At 45.2% G+C, this 22,315-nt stretch overlaps 1 protein-coding gene across 2 annotated transcripts in view; it reads right to left on the bottom strand.

Moving 5' to 3' along the window:
- IRF2 (interferon regulatory factor 2) overlaps window positions 1–21,671 on the bottom strand; it is a 90,336-nt gene extending 68,665 nt beyond the window's left edge. Inside the window, exon 1 of one of the 2 annotated variants that reach the window (XM_033215794.1) lies at window positions 20,432–21,671. The gene's annotated coding sequence lies outside the window, so the exon portion shown is untranslated. Of the gene's footprint in view, window positions 1–19,446; window positions 19,665–20,431 lie in introns of those variants that run through there. The other variant, XM_033215792.1, reaches the window with a different exon arrangement.
- Between the last annotated feature and the right edge of the window lie 644 nt (window positions 21,672–22,315).

Below are 22,315 nucleotides of genomic sequence, written 5' to 3' on the forward strand. Positions count from 1 at the left end.
TGAATTGGAACCTCACCGCTCACAACCTTTAACTTGTCCAAGCCATAGTTTCCTCGTCGCTAAACAGAGATCTTAACAGCAATTTAGCAGAGCTACCGTGAGAAGAAATAGATAAAGGATAGTTTATGTTAGGAGGAAAAGTATGAGGTGAGATTTCCTTGGTCTCCCCTAAGACTTCCTCAAAGAAATTTCAAACAGTAGGACCCGTGCTCCACCTAACTGCATTGACTACGCCAGAGTGTTCCACAAGGCACAAGACAATGTCCAGGGTCCACCTTCTGTAATAGAAGCATATTCTCCACTCTGCACATTGTTGGCCATTAATCTCCCCAAACGGCTCCTGACCATGGTTCCACAATGCCCACTGAATAAAATGTAGACTCCTGGCCACCACAATTCATCCCCATCCCACCTTTCTAATCTCTTATCCCACTGATTCCTTTCTTCTTCCTCCTCCCCCTCCCCCTCCCCTCCTTCTTTTTCTTGTTCTTTTTCTTTCTTTTTTTTTTTTTTTTTGTAGAGAAAGAAGTCTCTCCATGTTGCCCAGGCTGGTCTCCAACTCCTGGCCACAAGTGATCCTCCCATCTCAGCCTCCCAAAGTGCTGGGATTGCAGGCATGAGCCACTGCACTCAGCCTCCTTCCACCTTCTGATGCAACCAAAGCTTACAGCTCCACGTACTTGGCAACAGGCTTATCTCTGTATAAAGTCCTGTAAGGAGGAGTCCATCTCATTCATCCCAAAACATCAAGTACAGTAGCTTGCACATAATGACATGTAGTAATCACTCACTGATAAGAAAGTGGATGAATTCTTCCTGGGAAAACTCATTGAGGGCAAGGACTGAAGAGGATAAAGCAGATGATATTAACCATATGCTGTGATGGATAAACTTATGAACAAATGATAATCAAAGAAAACAATATGACTACAAAAAGCATGCAACCGAAAAAAAAAATTTTACTATTTACATGCCATTTTCCGGGTGAATCCAGCTAAGGATGTTAATACACTTTTGAATTACGTTGGTTCAACTTTTCATTCCAAAAAGCTTACCAGCCAACCACATGAAAATCGCTGTGTGCCAAGCATTATCTAAAGCTGTGTGGAGTATGCAAAGATGATGAAGACATGATCTCTGGCCTCAAAGGGCTTACCCTGCAAAGATGAAGCCAGGCACGTCAGCATTAAAGCAAGCTTTCAAGCAAGACGTGGTGTCCTGGAGGTGAGTTGAAGCCCCCGGGATGAGCACAGTGGAACGGGCGCCCGCCCTGCGGCCACGCACCCACCGCCACTGCTCACACTGATTACGGGCGTCTGACACATTCGGTTTGGGTTCCCTCTCTGCATCAGACTCACCCCCACTGGTTCATTCGCCTCACAATAACGTGACTCTGCACTTTAAATAGATGAATTTTTTCAAAGGCCTATGGGGGAGTTTTAATATTTTATGTAAAAACCCAGAAGAAAGAGAGGACTCTGGAAGGCTTCCTGGAAGAGGGGGCACCTGAACTGGGCCTGGAAGCCGAGGGATCCTCAGGTGGAAGAGAAGAAAGAACATTCCCAGCAAAAGGAAGAACAACGCCAAGGGCAAATGACCGGGGATGGCCGCATGTTTGAGCCATTGGTGATACAAAGAAGCTGCTCCACAGGGAACAGGAGAGCCGCGGTGGAGAAAATGCTGGAAGGTTTCCCTGCAAGCTGCTAGTTCACAGTCAGCCATGTGTCCTTGCACCTTAGCGAGGGTCCCTGCCGACTAAGTGGAGGAAATCCCCCAGTCCAGCCAGGGCACACACCCGCTGACGCGCTTTCCTCCCGCTGCCCGGTCCGCCTTCCCTACCGGGAAACACCAGTGCCTGAGCCTGGGGCACCAGTGCCCTGCAGGCGCCTTTGTGTCTGGCCAGGAAATAACAATTGAAGGACCGAGTCAATGACTGCAACTGAATTCAGCCAACGCGAATGAGGGTACCGAGTCTATGCGAGTCACGTGGCTCGGCCCTCCACAACATACAACCGGTTCAGAACAGGCAGTTACTGACAACAGAGGGGAGACGGTGAAAGACTGAAATAAACCACAGAAATATCTAGGCCTTTGAATAACACCTTCCGATGTATCCCCCCAGGGAAGTGAAGAGTCTGGCAAACATCCAATCAATGCCATCACCGCAGCCGGTCACCCCAGCTGTGAGGGCCTCGGCACCTGATGGTCACACCTCCCCAGCCACTCTGTAGCTGTGTGGCATGAGGAGTGTGAGGTGGTTCGGTTAAAACATGATGCAGGTGGAATAATGCCTCCCAAGTATCCCACATGCTAGCCTCTGTGAATAGACTGTGTTATGTGACAAACGGTAATTAAGGAGGCAGTCGATGTAAAGTTGTCTGTTGACCTTGACAGAGGTGAATTTTCCTGGCTCATCCATGTGGTCACAATGCAGGGAAGAAGCCTCAGGGTGGTACGGCCAGCTCCGGGGCTCCCTCCAGTTCCTGAGTCCCGCTGGCTAAGGTTTGCCCCTTAGGTGTTCGCCCAGCCCTTCGGTGGCCTGGCGTGCCGTCACTCGGAGGACCTGGGGACACTCTGGGCGGGCAGGAAGACCTGTCCTAACTTCTGCCCTATGTTTCTGGGGGGTCTTGCCATTATCTTTGATTCTCTAACTTGGGTTTCTTACCTGAATTAGAGTCAACTGTCTTTAATTCCTCCTCACTTGAGGATTATAAACGTATCCATAAACACTCTCTTTACAAACCGATTCAAACCAAACAAAAGATAGTACAAAAAATATTTTTGTACCTATTCATCATTTCCTCTTAGAAACTTATATAAAAGCACCTCAAAGACAGGCCTGGCTATTATCAAAGGCATGACCCAGTCCTTCCCGCAATGGACCACAGACTACAAATGCACACGCCTTAGAGCTCCTCTCCAACACTGCAGGTGCACAGCTGCGACACGCCCTGCTGCTCGCAGTCATTAGCTATCGTTTTCGGAAATGCACAGGGGAAAATGTTCCAAATCCTCAATAACCTTCCAAAAGAAAAAAGAAAAAAGCTGGCTGTATCCTCAGAACAAAATCATTCCTTACTAGGTAACAGGAACACATGCCCTGAGTGAGATATTTGTGGCCACCAGGAACTGGCTCTGACACTCCCTCCTTCATCTGTCTGTTCCAGCCACCCTGGAGAGCGGTCCATGCACCAGGAGCGGAAGAAACTGTCAACCTTCATGTCTTTGCTCTTGCTGTTCTTTCAACCAAAAATGCCCTGTTCACCCACTGGCCACCAGATGACATCGCCTCCCTCCCTCCGGCCAGTCAGAAGTCAGTGGTGAGGCACGCCCCAGTTTCTCTGGTCAAAGAGATAGCTCTTAGTTCATGATGGGTAGCTCCAGTAAATTAAAAAGAATAAAAAGAAGATACAGCTTCTTCCTCTTCTTTCCCTTAGCCTTTGGCTTGCTATGCTTCCATGAAGCCCATCTTTCATTCTTTTCATGACCAGGAATGGTTATTTACCTGCTTGTCTCTCTAACTAAACAATAAGCTCTTTGAAAGCATGGATCCGAAATGTTCAGCTTTACATCTTCACAGCACAGGGCTTCACACACAGCTGTTCAAAAATGTCTGCTGAAGGAATGAATTCCTCTGAGGGTTTTATTTAAGATATTTGTTTGCAGAAGAGAGTCTTCAATTTAATTTCATCATTATCATGTTTGTTTTCACAGTACTTAAAACTAATTTTAAGGATTTTTAAAATCTTTGCCCCAAGCCTAAAGAGAACAAAAATTTTTGCAACTCCTCTTACCACTCTGCTTCACAACACATATATTATGCCTCTTCTTCCAATTATTTACAACTCAGTTATAATCCACACATGACCTTGCCGGGCTATATTATTCAATAAAGTTCAACTTTTCAAAAGGATTGAGTAAAATGAAAATTTCCACAGGACATAAAACTAAACCAACAATGAATGAATTTGCTTCCATACAGTTGTGATATTTCACTGAATTTCTTTATCTACTATAGCTCTTGTAAGAACAAATGAATGGCTTCTCGTGCTGTGAACAATTCACAATAAATACACAAATGCTTTTATTCATTTTACTTAACAGATCGGTCATTATGGCAATTTTTTTTCATCTACTCAGTAATACTATTGAACCATTATTGAATGGATTATATTTAAATTCTTAAGCCCCCAAATGTTATTCTGAGGCTGCTTTTACTAATTTTTATCTTGAAATACCACAGAAGTGAAGAACCCTAAGGCCTTTTTCATGAGTCCCAAGCAGAGAGGTTACCACAAGGGCAGCCGCGACAATAAATTCACTACCATATTCAAGCACTGCTATTTTCCTCTCACAAGACATTTCTGGATTCAAAATACAACAGAAAAAAAATTATTTACTGCACAGTTCGACAAAACATACTGAGTACTTAACCTGGTCACAATACACTGAGCAGGTTACTTGATTTCTCCAGCTGAAAAAATGAAGGGAAGGGGCTGGCAACCGTTGCTACAGAAACTCCCAATTGCAGCATGGTGCGAGAAGGGAAGGTACTTTCTATCGGATTCTCGCTTACCCACGCGCTCCGATTTACTTCACTCCAGCATAAGTGAATTCCCCAAACTGTGCTTCATCAACTTTACAGCATCTCAAAATTCTAAAACAGAACTTTTTGCCACATGCTACATATATTGTAATGGGGAGAATCTTAGTTTCTCAGACTTACTGGTGTGTCATTTTCAAAACCACAAAAGGAATGACTCAAACCTACAGCTCAACAACAACAAGAAAATAAAAAATGAAGAAAGCCCTTGAATAGACATTCCTCCTAAGAAGATAGACAAATGGCTAGGAGAGCATGAAAAGATGCTCAGCCTCATTAGTTACCGGAGAAATGCAAATCAAAACCTTCATGAGCTACCACTTCATACCTATTAGGGTGACCCTATCCAAAAAAGAAAAAGATATTAATAACAAATGTTTGCAATAGGTGTGAAGAAGCTGGAATCTGTGTGCATTGCTGGTGGGGATGCAAAATGGTACAGCTATGGAAAACAATTTGGTGGCTCTTCAAATGGTCAACATAGGATTACCATATGACCCAGCCATTCTACAGAATTGAAATAACTGAAAGCAGGGACTCAAACAGATACTTTTATACCAATGATCATAGCAGCCTTATTCACAATAGCAAAATTAATAAGAATCCCAGTGTCTATCAGCAGATGAATGGACGAACACCATGTGGGAATATTACTCAGTCTTAAAGAGGAATGAAGTTCTGATGCGTGCCACAACATGGATGGACCTGGAAAACATTCTGCAGAGTGAAATAAGCCAGACATGAAAAGACAAAGACTGTATGATTGCACTTACATGAGACACCTCGAGTGGTCAAATTCACAGACAGAAAGTAGAATGCTGGCTGCCAGGGGCTGCAGGAAGCAGAGTTATTGTTTAATGGGTATAGAGATTCTGATCCAGATACTGAAAAAGTTTTGGAAATGGATGGTGGTGATGGTTAGGCAACCTTGTGTATGTCATTAACGTCACCAAATTATACACTTTAAGATGATTATAATGGTAAATCTTGTTATGTAAATTTTACCACAGTTTAAAAAAGAATGCTTCAACATGCGTTTATGAATTCCCTACTTGCTGCCACTGTTTCCTTCAGTCCTTTTATGGATGATAATGATTCCTTAATTTCAGGCAACTTAAATATTCACTATGGTCAAACACACACATGCACGCGCGCACACACACACACACACACGCAAAGAGAGAAAATGAGGCATTTTCAAAACGAAGTAAGGGCCAGTTTCCCCTTCAAGGTGAAAGTAGGACCTACCTAGAACAAGAGCTACATAAAATCCCTTTTAGATCGATGTGGGGAAGCACACAAAGGAACTTACAAATATACTCTATTAGGCTGTTATTTTAAATAAGCAACAGTAACTCTAGAGCACTAATGGGAAGCCTTAAAAAAAACCTTTTTATTTTGAAATTATTTCAAATCCACATAAAAATTTCAAAAATAGTGCCAAGAGTTCCCGGATATCTTTCATCAGCTTCCTTCACTTTAAAGTGCGGGGCAGGATTACTGATTCTGCAGCTCTGCTGGTTACAGTGTCTCCCCACAAGGGAAGGGGAAGTAGAGAGGGGAGATAATTATCAGGATTTAACCGCATCAGTTTTCCTTAATGACAAAAGACACCAGACCATAGTTCCACGTTCCAAACTCAATGTGGGAGAATTGTGGAAAACAGAAAGAACAACAAAACAATACATTGTTTTATGCCTATTTTACAGTCTATTAAGAATCTGTTCTTAAAAAAAAATAAAATAAAATGTATACACTTGGCAAAAAATCTGTCACATTAGCACTGTGGCTTCCCCTACAATCTGAAACAACCCCACAGAGCCCATGGAAGAACTCTAAAAGGGATTCACAGATAAGTAAAATCTTTCTGGAACTGTCATCTTACTTGCCTAGTTGTGTTTTCTCTATCTGGATAAATTAGGCTCCTAACTCTAAGGAATGTAGACCATCTACCTACCTGGCTACCTCAAATCCAAGAGGATTACTTTTCTTTCGTTTTATATCTCCCCCTACATATAGTTAGCACAGAATAAACACCCACTAAATAAAAGACTGAATGGATGAATGATCAAAATAGTCAACTGTTTCAGTTGAGCACTCTCCTCTATCCCATCTCCCAAACTGCAACGACTTTCAAGAAAAAAATCGTAATGCATTAAAAGCACCTGTAAGTTAAGTAAATCCTCTCCTATAACATTTTCAATTCACCCTGACTTCACCAATCGTCAGGATGACGGCACCCAAAAGTGGAAAGAGCAGGTCATCTACATTCCCTACAGGGGCCTTCCTCGCAGGCTCCCTAAGTTTCCAGCCTCTACAGTGGAGAGAAGAGGAGCAGCAGTCCTGACGCATATCCCCAGGTGTGCAGCCTCCGTGTGCCTTCTAGGGCCTTACCTTCAAAGGTCAGCTAAACAGTGTGTATGAGTTAAGTTTTCCCATATGAACAAAAATCCCAGCATCCCAAGAAAAACCCAGTAAAGATTTACCTTCAGGACTATTATTTTAAAGTGAGATTATGCTTTGCTGTTCTTCTGTCAGTTGCAAATCCCCAAACCTACTAGAATTCACTTAAAACTAATCTACAGTGTTTTCATTGGAAGAAAGCAATCAGGAAAGCTCTGAGCCACTGAGCAGCTGGGAATTTCGTTGCTGAAGGTTTGGTTTAGTCTTTATTTTTCTAGCTGCTGGCCCTGCTAACATGATTCCATGAAGGTCGCATTTAATCTTGCAGAGAAAAGCTACCTAAGCAGTTCTTAGGTAGTCTTCAGTAAAAATAAATTGCCTTGGCTCTCTGGATGAGTCTGTTTCTTCAACCCAACAATTACAGTCAAAGAGAACAAATGAAGGCAACTGTAAAATACTATACTTGATTTCAAAAGAATTTCATGGTGTGGATGTCATGGGCTGTGTTTGTTAATAACAAAGTTATTGTTAACAAAGAACCATGGAAAAAGTAGCAGCTTCCAAATGTTTATCTCTGGTTCATCACCAAATGTAGCTTATTTATACTTACAAGAAGATATTAGTATCATCACTGGAACTTAAACATCAAAGGAATGAACTGATAAGATTTTTTAAAGGTCTGGATACAAAGGAGAAAAACCAAACAAGTTTTCACCTTCTGGGTGTGGAACCCCTAATACAAAGTGACAAATCCTAATGCAAAGTGACAAATTCTAATGTTTATATGTTCAATTCATATACCATTAGGTTTCTAGTACAAACTAGATCTGTGCCATCCTTCCTGAGCTGGAATTCAGCCTTTCAAGCTAACCTTTGCTTTACAGCTGAAAATCAAATAAACTAATATTTCTCTAGGTCTTAAAGGTGTCAAACACTGGTGAGGAATGCAAATAAATTGGACTGGATCCTGGCTCTCAAATAACTTACCACATAGGTGATACAAATGGAAAAATCCAAATAATCAAAGATGTTCTTAACAGTTCAAGAGTCTAGAAAACATTCATCTCATCAAGATGCAGATAGCTAACTACCCTAGGAATGGGACGTATAGTATGCTGCTTCCACAGAAATTCAGAGCATTTCATTCTTTTAGGCTAAAGAGATCACGTACGGTTTGTGGGGAGAGGCACAAGGAGATTCATACAGTTGTGACCAAAACAACCACTCCAACTCTACTTTCCTTCAGTCCTTTCAGGACTGCACTAGAACTCTTCCCCTGTATTCTCTTCACACCTTGATTCATTTCCTTATGCTGCACCAACCAAGATGGTAGCCACCAGCCAGATGGGTCTACTGTGCACTTGGAATGTGGCTGGGCTGAATTAAGACAGGCTCTAGGTGTAAAGGACACATAGGATTTTAAATACTCAGTATGAAAAAAGAATGTAAAATATCTCATTAATATTTTTACATTAATGACATACTGAAATATTTTAGATAAAATGAGTTAAATGAGAAATATTATTACAATTAATTTTACCTACTTCTTTTTACTTTTCTAAGTGGCTACTAGAAAATTAAAACTATACACGTGGCTCACATTATATCCATATTGGACAATGTTGTATGTGTATATATATATGTATACATATGTGTATATATGTACATATGTATATATATGTGTGTATATATATGTATTTTGATGGGCTGTGCTGCGGCATTCAGCCTCTGAACTCACAATGGTCACGCCCAATCCTACTTCCATAGCAATCTAAAAACATCTCCATGTTTATAAGGAGAGTGAAACTATTCTAATATTTTTTCAGATAAAAATTGGAGATTTGAGGTCTTCAGTTGTGAAAAGTCAGAGGTCACACTCTGATTAAGTTCTACTGTCATTCTCCAACAGGGGTCTTTTAAAGGCAGGTGTGAGGGGAAAATAAAGCTTCCCAGGCTTCTTTCCAGACTCCTCAGAGTTCCTATAAAATGCCTTCACCTCCTAAGATACAGAAATGAATACAATATAAAGGGAAAGAATGTATAGGACATGAAGCTAGGGAATGCATATGATACGAAGATAGGGACCGTTTAGGACATGAAGATGGGGACGTATAGGACATGAAGGTAGGGACTATATAGGACATGAAGATAGAGAAGGTACAGGATGTGAAGACAGGGACCATTTAGGACATGATGGTAGGGAATATATAGGATATGAAGATAAGGAATGTATAGGACATGCAGATGGGGACTATATAGGATATGAAGATGGGGAATGTTTAGGAAATGAAGATAGGGAATGTATAGGATATGAAGATGGGGACTGTTTAGGACATTAAGATAAGGAATGTATAGGGTAGGAAGATGGGGACCATCAAGGGTCTGAAGGTAGGAACATATACGACATGAAGGTAGGGAATGTATAGGATAGGGAATGTATGGGATATGAATATAGGAACCATCTAGGATATGAAGGATAGCGACTGTATAGCATATGAAGACAGGGAATGTACAGGACATGAAGATAGGGACTACATAGGACATGAAGACAGGGAAAGTATAGGATGTGAAGATAGGGAAAGTTCACTCTCACTTCCCTACAAACATTCTATACTTCACTTACCATGAGAATTAGATCTGTAGCCATTTGTGTACATTAAATGCTCTTTTCCAAAAGGATAATAAAACCTCTAATCTCCTCAAGAGGACCAAAGAGTTTCAGCCTGGACTGGTTCCCAAGGTGCTAGGAAGACCTAGCTGCCTAGGCATGTGTTTCAAAGGGAATGAAAACCAGACCTTGGAGACATCCCCAGGCTGTAAGTGTCTCACATTCTAAAAGGTCGGGATAAGACCCCTGGAACCTTTCCATCCCATGTCAGGGGAGCTAAGGTGCTTTTTGTTTGTTTGTTTTTCCTTTTCCTTTTTCTTTTTTTCTCTCTCTCTTTTGGGACGGGAGAGGGACAGCTGCTCTGTCCCTGTCAACAGAGTGTAGCCCACATGTACATTCCATTAGTTTTCAGTGTCCCCTAACGGTCCAGGTTTAGGGGCCTGACACAGCAGTGTCACTGAGACTGTTGCCCCAGTTGTAAATACCAACAAGGAACGCTCTTCTCCTACCCAGGTGTTTCGTGTTTCCGCAGGATTCATATGTATAAAGAATGTTAACTGTAACGTGAGATCATATCTCAAGCCCTTCACAGTTACTGACAAAACATTATGTCCCAACTTCACCAAAAAGCCACCCATCTAAGTGTCTTCAAGTAGCCACAGCTGTCTGAGGACAAGGGCTTCCAAGCGCCCGGCTAGGAAGGCCCTGGCTCTAGAGCCTGGTCCACACACGGAGGCAGAAAGGCTCGAGAATGGCCCCATCCACGCACAGCCTCCTCAGCAGCACCCAGTGTGTTTTTTCTAACCTATCGTGGACCAGAGGTCAGGGCAGAGTTGACATATTAGCACTGTCTTGAGAATATTTTTCTGGTTAAAAGGGTAATTGGTAATTGTGCTTGCTGTTTTAAATTTGGAAAATACAAAAATGTTTCAAGGAGGAAAAAAAAGCCAAACACTCACAATTCCACCATCAGAAAGACATGTTTCCTTCCGGGTTTTTTAAAATACACCAATATACACAGACAAATTTTTTAAAATAAAATTAGAAGCACAATTTCACATTCTTTTTTCCCCACCCAGCCAACATAGATCATAAATATTTTCCCATCACCAAATGCTGCTCGAAAACACGAGCTTTGTAAGTTACCTATACTCTGTCTGGATGTGCCGTAATCCGTTCAAATGTGTCCCTACTATTGGATATTTAAGTTGTTTCCAAGTTTTTATATAACAGAAGCTAATTCAGTAAACATCCTTGTACATAAATCTTTGTTCCCATCTCTGGTTACTTCACATAAGTAGGTTCCAAGAAGCAGAATTACTGGAACAGAGAGCTTAACATTTTTAAGACTTTAAGTATATAGCACCAAGGTAAATTCCAGAAAGTTTATTTCAATGTAGAATCCCGACTACAGTCACTGTGGAGTACCGAGTGCCCAACTCAGTGACCCACACTACCCAGTTATGGAATTCACAGTTCAGTTTTAACTTGTCCCATCTGTTCTTTAGGAAAACACATTATCAGCCCATTCTATGCCCCGATTCCATATTTACCTCCCACAATCGGAATAGCACAATTACATTGATTTATCATTACAAACTACAAATATGAATGCATTAAATTATTACATGTGCCCTGAAAATATGTACATCTATTATGTATTCTTTCAAGAATTTACAAATAAAATAAAAACAGTACCAAGGAAGATCGGTACAGGGGGAGAAGGGCCTAAGACAGCCATTACGGTATTTCCGTAGCTGCCTCCAAAGGCAACTTTAGATTGAGTTTGGGGCCTCACATAGTGAGTATCAATTTCCCCATCCCCAAACAATGCATCAACACCAGCACAGTTATACATTCTGAGATGTGTACCATTAAGCAATTTTGTCATTGTGTGAACATCACAGAGCGTACTTCCACAAACCTAGATGGCGTAACCTCCTACACACCCAGGCTTATGGTATGGCCTATGACTTCCAGGCTGCAAATATGTACTGCAGGTTACTGTACTGAGGCCTGTAGGCAACTGCAGCACAATGGCAAGTATTTGTGTATCTAAACGTAGAAAAAGGTAGAGTAAAAGTCTAATATTATAACCTTATGGGGCCATAGTCATGCATGTGGTCCACTGTTGACCTAAATGTCATGAAGCAGCAACGTAACTGTACCCCTAAGGTGACTTCAACCATGTCTCCAAGTGACAACTACTCACAACTTCATGTTTCCTTGTAGAATAATGTCAGCAGCTGCCTAGCAGTTTTCCCATCAGCCTTCATCATCCCCAGGATAAAAGGGTCTAACCCCAAAGTCAGCAGCGGACAGTCCTCCAGTCTTTTGACTGGTCCTTGGGTTATTACTAATTACCTAACCAACTTCAACTCACCCCTCCGACCTCTAACACTCTTTCAATGACATTTGTGCAGAAAATCTCCCTGCCTGATTATCTCTTCACTCTCTCCCATTCAAGAATCCAGGAGGCACTAGTCACCTGTTTCCTTTTCATCACCCCATCCCCCAACTCTCACTTTCCAACAGCCTCCTGTTCCTATCACCCGACACACCCACCATATCTAGGTGTTAAGACGCTGTCTTATCACCACTGTAATTTTTCTCATCTTCTCCAATAGATCTAGGATAAAAAGGACAAAAGAACTCTTTCAAAAATAACAAGGTAGATATTACTTGAAATAAAGCAATTTGTATGCAGTTCCTCCTCATCTGAAAGGTCAATCTCATGAAATGGGAAAATCGGTAGGATTGTAAGGTTAAGGGGCCAGGACAGCGTATTCTATCTACAGAGTACTTCTTTGGATCTTCCCAAAATCTGACATTCATAAGAACAATTAAAATGTAGGCTCAATATGAACAAAGTGAAATGTATGCTCATCTCTCCTTTGATGGCATTAGGTGTGCGAGTATCAAATGCCTTCAGCAGATAGCAACAGAGTGTTAAGTATGCCCAAATGAAATCATTTATGAAAATTATACAGAAAGTAGTTAATTCTCAAAAAATCTTCATTTAATGAAAACAGGACAGGCTTTTATCACACAAAATCCTAAATTAAGGTATTTTGCTGAACTAGTCTTGCCTCTGGGATAAAAATACTTAGAATCCATAATCAGAAAGAACCGCACACACCTGCTTCTCATCCGCAGACATTCTCTGTCAACTCTGCTCTTTCTTGCTTATCAGAAGGGAACACTAAACTGATAAAAGAGTTATAAACCAAAACAGAAACAAAACCAAACCAAACACCTAATTGTCCATGGCCTTCCTGGACAAAGAGACAAATACATAAAACAAAATAAAGTCCTTCTTCCCTCTTCAAAATGGAAAATTCGACTGGGCGTGGTGGCTCACACCTGTAATCCCAGTACTTTGGGAGGCCGAGGCAGACAGATCACCTGAGGTCAAGAGTTCGAGACCAGACTGGCCAACATGGCGAAACCCTGTCTCTACTAAAAATACAAAAATTAGCCAGGCGTGGTGGCGGGCACCTGTAATCCCAGCTACTTGGGAGGCTGAGGCAGGAGAATCAGTATAACCCAGGAAGCGGAGGTTGCAGTGAGCCGAGATCACACCACTGCACTCCAGCCCAGGAGACAAGATCAAGACTCTGTCTCAAGGCCGGGCGCGGTAGCTCAAGCCTGTAATCCCAGCACTTTGGGAGGCCGAGACGGGCGGATCACGAGGTCAGGAGATCGAGACCATCCTGGCTAACACAGTGAAACCCCGTCTCTAGTAAAAAATACAAAAAACTAGCCGGGCGATGTGGCGGGCGCCTGTAGTCCCAGCTACTCGGGAGGCTGAGGCAGGAGAATGGCTTAAACCCAGGAGGCGGAGCTTGCAGTGAGCTGAGATCCGGCCACTGCACTCCAGCCTGGGCGGCAGAGCGAGACTCCGTCTCAAAAAAAAAAAAAAAAAAAAAAAAAAAAAGACTCTGTCTCAAAAAAGAAAAAAAAAGGAAAATTCAATGTATCACAAACTTAACATGAGTCCCATTTCTGTACGGCAAGCAAGGTCAAGTGGGCAGAGCCAACACAGTGACCACAGGCCCCTGTCCAAAGAGCTCTTTAAAATGTGGAAAGAGGTTTCATCCGAGCCAAGGAAGAGATCAACTATTTGGCCCTGGGAAGAGACCCTTGATTCAGTGGCTTTCCATTTTTGCTCTGGCCACACACCTGATGGAGACTAGGGAACTGGGATCCAATGGGGAATAAGAGGCTCGTTCTTCAGGGCAGGAAGGGGAAGGAGGGGAAAGGGGGCTATAGATAATCTCAAATCTAAAGAGTCCTGTGTCATTTCTAAAAGTCCCCTCCCCGGGCGATTTTCATTATACACATAGGCTGTCTCCTAAGGAAGACAGAACTATCCAGCCACGTTTTCCAGAGTGAAAACTTCCAAAGGGGGAAGTGATTGGATTACTAAAAGGCCACTCTAGGCATCTGAGTTCATGCACCTTCCACCACAGAGCCTTGTACACTGCTGGCTGTCAACAAATATTTAATAAACAAATGAAATAATAACACAATGTCTGCATTTAAGAAAACTATTGCATGTGTTACTATGTTTAACAAAATCAATTATTCATTTAAAATAATTGCTTGGGGTCCCTGGATCCCCAAGCAGACCTCATTGATGGATGGCCCCGGCTAGTCTCAGTGCCTCAGAAAGCCTCACAGGATGGTGAGTTTCTCTACACAGAGCTGGCCAGCCTGTCCAACACACCACGGGTCTCTACATTTGGCTAAACAAGATCAACTAGATTTGAGGATACCCGTTTTCTCAAGGCAGTCAGGAGTTCTGACTGGAAGTCATATGTGTTTCTGAGGAATAAAAATGGGCACAAGGGCCAGGTGCAGTGGCTCATGCCTGTAATCCCAGCACTTTGGGATGCTGAGGAGGGAGGATCATTTGAGGCCAAGGGTTTGAGACCAGTCTGGGCAACACAGCGAGACCCCGTCTCTACACAAAAATGTATGTCGGGCTTTGGGGTGGCACATGCCTGTTGTCCCAGCTACTCAGGAGACTGAGGCAGGAGGATCACTTGTGCCCAGGAGTTTGAGCCTGTAGTGAGCTATGATCGAGCCACTGCACTCCAGCCTGGTCGACAGAGTGACACTTTGACTCTAATAAAAGAAAAAGGGTACATGAAGTCTTCTTAAATAAACACAAATTGTTTCAGAGACAGTTTGTCATAAGATGAAGCTTCTGAGGGGAAACATTATTTTTAGGAGATCTTTGAAGGTCAATGCCAAGACTTCAGGCCTGCTGCTTGCTCTGAATCCAAAGAGTCCCAGATGGAGTCCCAGGGACAAAGGGGACCTGTGAGCTGGGTTTCCTGCTTGTGTGTTTTCCTTGGTACTCCATAAAAAATACTGGCTTCATGTTCAAATCTGGACCCTATATGTTATTCATCATTCTTTGTTCTTTGGTGATAAATTAAAGTTTGATGGAACCTCCTCACCCACTTTTCCATCAGTCACTCCCGCCACCAGAGCCACTCCTCAATTCAGCACACTATGCACTAAGCTGGCATCGTGCACCGACCACTGATTGCACTCAGGCCAAACACAGGGAGCCAACGGGGCAGGCAGAGACAGAAGGTCCTGACTTCCTATGCCTGTGCAGGAAGGAACATCATGTCCCATACAGATGAAAAGAAGAACTAATTTTTACTAATAATAACTGACATTTCACCACAGTTTCATTTATTTGCATATATTATGTTTTTTTAATATAGGTTATAAATATATACTATCAGTTATATTTACTTTCATGTATGTTGTCACATATACAGTGTTGGGCACACAGTAAGCATTCAATAAATGCACATGAGCCAACATGGTAAAGCAGGCCAGTGCGGTGGCTTATGCTTGTAATCCCAGCACTTCAGGAGGCTGAAGTGGGCAGATCACCTGAGGTCAGGAGTTCGAGACAAGCCTGGCCAGCATGCTGAAACCCTGTCTCTACTAAAAATACAAAAATTAACCAGGCATGGTAACACACGCCTGTAATCCCAACTACTCAGGAAGCTGAGGCACAGGAATTGCTTGAACCTGGAAGCAGAGTTCTGCAGTGAGCTGAAATTGTGCCACTGCACTCTCGTCTGGGCGACAGAGCAAGACGCTGTCTCCAAAAAAAAAAAAAGATGGTAAAAGCAAAATACTAACATCAGCCCAGTGCACACCTGCAATGACAGATAATGAAGAAGCTGACAGGAGAGTGAAGAAGATTCAGACTAAAGCACAGAGAGGCTTGGGAAGATTTTCTTATCTGATATAAAGAGGGAAAACACATTGGTCCAATCACTATTATTTCCATATCATTTGGTCTCCATGGATACCACCTAACTTTCCTTCTGAAAGGAAGAAATTCACTGACAATATCGGATTTCACTGTTAAATATTTTTGATACTTTACATAAAACAGTTATTCCATGTTTAATCTTTTATCATTATTTATATACGCTCAGAAGTAAAATCCCTCCTTGCTGGAAATTCCATGAGAAAGACAGTGTCTAATCCAGTCATGATTATCTGGCCCTTTTACATTAAGAATAATCTGATAGAATTTTGAAAGTTAATGCCTTACACATTTGTAGACTGCCATAATTTATGCAATGTTCTTTCATATACAGTATCTCAATTGTTCATGAAAGCAACACTATGAGACACAGTTAAGAATTATTACTACCCTCCTTACAGCTAACCCCAAAAGGTAATAACTGTATGTATTTTTTTGTTGTTAATGGTCAGCTCACTAACCAGAACACAACCTAGCGTAAAGATACTGTCTTTCTCGCTGTCAGTTGAGTACACAGTGGCTAGCACTGTGTCTGGCTTTTAATAGATGTGCTAAGGATATTTATTGAGTGTCTACCTAAATTATCTTGTCTGCATTAAGCCCTTTTTGGTATAAGGCAGATAAGGGAACTATAACCCAGATACTCAATTTAGATAGAGTACAGTGGTTTTTCACTATCAAAAGCATATTATGAGAAAATGCTCTAAAAACAACGGAGTTTTGTACGAGATGAGGTTAAGAATAAAAATATAACATCGTTGGTAACATGAGAAAATTGATGCACATCAAATGTGGAGTATCCAAAGTTTCTATTTTTCCAGTAAGTTTAAACATCTTTCACTCTGGTACGCTATTTGCCTAATAAAGTGTTTCAGAAAGTGGGATAAAGGTGGGACCATTGTTCATAGGGCTGTCAGAACTTCATGGCGCGCATGTGTTTGCCATAATTTGCTTCCAGTTTGACTACAAATCCTTGCTTTTGATTATGATGACATTTTTACAGGTAAGTAAATCTGAAATAACTGGAACTTTCTCTAACAAAAAAAAATGACAACTCACTGAGAATGAAATATGTAAATGTTTAATTTTAACAAGCAGTTATAAATCGTAACAGACAAGAACTCTTGGATCTAAGAGCCCAAAATGTAATTTCTTACACAACAAAGTTACAAGTTATAATCGTTCACTAATTACAGTGAAATTCCGGACTTTGACACATCAATCAATAGATGTTCCAACGTTCCCCCTAGAGAGCCCAGTTCAAGTCTTAAATATTCCATCTGCTGAAGTTTCCTCAGAAAAGGCTCCTTTTCCCAGGGTTTTTTAGGTTTCTATTTTTGCCCCTTCTCCCCCTAAAAGAAGAATAAAGGAAAGTTGGGGAAATCAGAGAATCCTGAATCTTTGTGCGCGGTGAAGTTAAACCGTCACCCTCTGGGCCTGGTGGGGATAACTGCATCTGCCTGGCATCAAGGCTATCCACTACCTGGTCTAACCCCAGACCCCCTTGTGCACCTGCCCTTAAGCACCAAAAACTGAACTGCTCGAAGAGAACATACAGGAGAGAGGAAAACTAGTAACTGACTGCAGGCTTGACAGCAGTCTCGGTGATTCCTGAAAATCCACAACAGGAAATCTAACGATCCTCCATCCCTCCTGGCCATTCATCAAAAGCAGACGAGTCACAGCCATAGGGAGGACGGTGGCTGAAGACGAAATGCCAGCACCACTTTTCCTCATTTAGAACTGAGTTTTCTCCTTCCATAACCAAGGACAAGGAGCAACCGGAGGGAGGTGGTTGAAGAGGGAGGGAGCAGGTAATATGTCCCCAAGTTTCAGACAGTAGCGGGTTAGAAACAAGCGAAAGCCACCTCGCTCTTCTGAGCTACCTCGGCTGCCAGTCCCCGGGATCACATCCGCAGCCGATCGCCAAGGGTCCGGCCTACACAGACTGACCCGGGCGTTTCACCTGGTGCCCGACCACGGCCCTGGCGCCCGGCCCAGGCTGCCAGCCTCCTCCCCCTCCCCCGCTTCTTAGGAAACAAGGAGGAGACGGTGGCAAACGCACCCAGACCCGGGGCCAAGGGGAGACGCTGGCGCGTGCTGGGAGGGGCATGAGTTACACCCGCGACCCTTGGAACTTGGAACGCTTCCCCAGCCCTGGCGGGCGCTGGCCCCCAGACCGTGCCACTGGGAGCAGGCGGGCGCCGCGATTGGCCGCCGCCGGCTTCACTCGGTGGGCGAGCCCTACCGGCGAGGCGGAAAGGAAGTGGCGGCCGCCGCGGCTTTGCACCAACCATGTTCGGCCAGCGGGCGAATGTCACCCGGCGCCCGGAGCCAGGTCGGAGGGCACGGGGCGGGCACTCGTGTCCCCACCCCGCCGCGCCCCGCGCCCCGGGACCCCGAGGGGACGCCGGCCCCCACGGCGCCGCTCGGTCCCCGGAGGCTCCCCGCCCCCACCTCGCCCGCTCCGTAGCCGAGGCGGGTCAGGCCCAGCGCGCGAGGCCGGCCGGGGGCGCCTGCGGGGACCCGGGGGCGCACGGCGCTAGGCCGCGGCCCGGGCGGCTGACCCCTCGGCGCGGTGCCCTCCCGGGACGCGCCGCCCGAGCCCCTCGCGCGCCGGGACAAGTGCAATGACAAAGCCCCAGGGCGCGACCGGGCGCTAGCCGGCGGGAAGGAGGACGCGGCGTCCCTTCCGAGCGGCGGCGGCGGCCCAGCCCCCAGGAAGCAGGGCGCGTCGGCCAGGCCCGGCGCCCGGCCCGGCTCGGAGCCCGCCCTCCTGCCCCGGCCGCTGGCACCCGACGCCCGCGACCCGACTCCGAGCCCGGCAGGCAGGCGAGCCCCGGGACCGCCGCGGGGCGCCCCAGCAAGTTTCCTCTGGCCGTGGCTGGAGGCGCTCCTCCCGGCCGGGGCGCGGGCGCGGGCAGCCGGGCGGGCGGCGGTGCCTGCTTATTTACGCTGGAGGCAGCCTGGAGAGACGCCGCCGCGGGCACCGAGAAGGACCCGCTCCCCTCCTTCGGATCCGCTGGCGGCGGTGGCTGCACACACACACGCGCACACACAAACACGCACATACACACAATTTTGTTTTAAATGAGGCCCGACTCCAGCGGACCTGCACCCCCACACACAACACCTGGGGCGCAGAAGCACACACAGCAGGTCTGTGTCCATGGAGCCACCTCTCCACATCTGCAAATCCAAAAGTGAAATTAAACCTCCACCAACCTCCTCCTCCTCCTCCTCCCTCTCTACCTCCTCCTCCTCCTCCTCGCAGCCTCAGCAGCCCCAGTAGCAGCAGCAACAGCAGCAGAACCTGCTTCCCCTAAAATCAGACGATCCATAATTGCGCCGACTGTTCCTCCAAAAATCGGTATTAATATTTATGAACCCCGGCATTTTCCGTCTGCAAAACATCGTGTCAAGGCATCAGGACACGCATACACACACGGCCCCCCACAGTCCCCAGAAACATGCCCTCGAGAGAAACACACGCACAGTCACAACTATTATTTGAAAAAATGTTACCTCTCAGTGTGCTTTTTTCACGCTACCAATACAATTCCGCAAGGTATAAGTGTTGCTAGGGTGTGTGAAATGGAAATGAAAGCCCGTCAGTTGAATAATCGCAGGAGCAAAACTAAAAGTTACTCCCCGGCTTGCCTGAGAACAGTCCAGATCGAAAGCAAAACAAGGAGAGGAAACTGCGAAGAGCCGCGGCTGGAAATCCCCCCACCCCCCGCCCTCCTCCGGCCGCGCTCCCTCCCTCGCCTCCCCTCTCCGCCCTCCTCCCTCCGCCCTTCCTCCCCAGTGTTTGTTTCAAGCTTGTGCAACCAGGAGGTGGAGGCGGAGGGAGGGCGCGAGCGGCCCGGCCGGGAGGTGCGGAAGTTCGCCGCCGCAGCTCATTGGCGGGCAGCGCCGCTTTCATCATTTCTCGGAAAAGTCAATTTCATTTTCGCTTCCCCAGGTCGCGGCGGCGGGAGCAACAAGCAGCGGCTCGTGAGTCGGTGGCTCGCACCCAGGGGCGCCCGCACGCGCCGCTAGAGCGCCCGAGTCGCGGTCCGGGGTGTGGGGCGCAGGCCCGCGGAGGTAGGGGAGGAGGGCGGTCACCCGACTGGCCATCATCTGGGTGGCCTGAAGGTTCCAAGAGGGCGTCCGGCGAAAGCACGGGGCTCCGACCATCCGGTTAGCAGGGCTGGTGTGACTGCTTAGAGCGAATGAAAATTCGTTTTGTGACACTGACCACTTCCAAGGAATGAAAGGAGCAGTCAACCGAAACGACAGCATTGCTTGCGTCCTTACCTAACTGGAACCTTATCCGTGGTTGGGGGTGCCACCATTGGAGGGGCCGCCCCGCCCTCTGACACCACCTGGCACTCCGCTCCACTTAGTAGCTAGAACGAAAAGGAGGCCCATCCCCCAGTAAGTCACAGCCCACGCCAGGATGAGTTATGGAGCCTGTGCGACCGAAGTTTCTTCATTGCAGGGCGAGGTGGACAAGGGTGTGACTTACTTTGACTTCAAGACGTCTTGGTGGCGGCTGGTTCTGAGAGAGGCTTTATACTGGAGCACTTCCAGCAAAATTCCGCTTGGGCCTCCTTAAGTCACTGGTCTCGGTTTTCATCCAAAGCCGAAGGCCTCAGTTTTCAAGGCTGTAAATGGAGATAAATGAGAGAAGAAGGTACAGCCCGCGTGACAGGTGCAGCAAGCAATGCAACTTCCTTGGGACCTACCCTTTGTGATTCCTTGCTTTAAAAAAAAAGTATAGATTCACATTTAGTTAGACCTGTTTCTTCCTCGCATGCAGTTTCATCAGTCTTTTCCCAGACCTCTGTACACAACAGAGAAAGTTCCTTCCTGGGAGACCATAGCTGTTTATATGTAAACAGTTGCCTTAAAAAAAAAAAAAAATAAGAAAAAAACTCCAACACCTCTCTGTCACAAAAGTATTGAATTACATAGACTGGAGAAATGAAAGTATCCAAGTAAACGCGTGTGGTAAGGAAATAGCTAAGGGTTCAGGATTCTGTTTTGTGACTCTGGTCTCAGAAATAGACCTCACATACACATTATTCCTTATCCCCTCTATTGTAATATTCACTTTTTTTTTTTTTTAAGAGACAGGGTAGGCCGGGCGGGGTGGCTCATGCCTGTAATCTCAACACTTTGGGAGGCTGAGGCAGGAGGATCACCTGAGGTCGGGAGTTCGAGACCAGCCTGACCAACATGGAGAAACCCTGTCTCTACTAAAAATACAAAATTAGCCAGGCATGGTGGCGCATGCCTGTAATCCTAGCTACTCAGGGAGGCTGAGGCAGGAGAATTGCTTGAACCCAGGAGGCGGAGGTTGTGGTGAGCCAAGATCGTGCCATTGCACTCCAGCCTGGGCAATAAAAGGGAAACTCTGTCTCAAAAACAAATAAAAAAAAAGAAGAGACAGAGAGAGGGTCTTGCTCCGTCACCCAGGCTGTGCTATATCATAGCTTACTGTAACCTTGAACTCCTGGCCTCAAGCGATCCTCCTGCCTCAACCTCCCAAGTAGCTGGGACTACAGACCTGCAACAGCGCCTGGCCCAGCCACTGACTTTCTTATGTCACATAGCAATGATCACTAAGGTAAAGTCTATACAAACTATAGAATAGTCATTCTTTACCCAACCCGGGGACACAAGTTAAAAACCTAGTTTTTTTTTGTTTTTTTTTTCCTGTACCAAAACAATCATCTTCCTTTATTTTCCCTGGAGCGGGAAGAGGAGAGTCGAGAGGAAGGGAGGAATGCAAGGTGTCACTTTGAACTTCTCATTCACCATACACGTGAGATTCCACTCTCATGTCATCAGCCTCTGTGCACAGGCCCCAGGTGAAAGAAATAATGAGGTCTAGTTGGACCAGCTAACACTGCCTGCCTTGTGTTTATAAAAGGCAGCTGCCTCTGTGGTGTGATTTCAGGGGAGCCAGACAGGGCTGGGGCCACGAACCTGTATCCTGCATCCTAACCACTTATCCATGCATGAGGCTAACTGGAAACTCACTTGCTGGGTACAGATAACTTCCAAACTATTGTGATGCTCATGCTTGACTTCCAAAGGAACATGTTTCAGGAAAGGCAATTGCCTTAATTATGGTCTTTGATAAGCAGGAAGAAGTTTGTTGTTCCTTTTTTTCTTAATGTCCTGCTTTGTACAACATACATCCAATCAGTCATATCCTATTGACACTACCCCTAAATATCTCTGGGCCTGGCCCATGCCCAGGGCACTGCCTTCATTCAGTTATTGCACTTGCCTGCTGCCTGTGCTCCTGGTCTCCTGTTTGGACTCCTTCAGGTCAGCAGCCACATTACTGCCAAAATTCAGTAGAAAATTAACTTCAGGTAAAGCACAATTCCAAACCTAA

Source organism: Trachypithecus francoisi, unplaced genomic scaffold (assembly GCF_009764315.1).
Source record: "Trachypithecus francoisi isolate TF-2019V2 unplaced genomic scaffold, Tfra_2.0 Lachesis_group1, whole genome shotgun sequence".
In the NCBI taxonomy this organism is placed as follows: Eukaryota; Metazoa; Chordata; class Mammalia; order Primates; family Cercopithecidae; genus Trachypithecus; species Trachypithecus francoisi.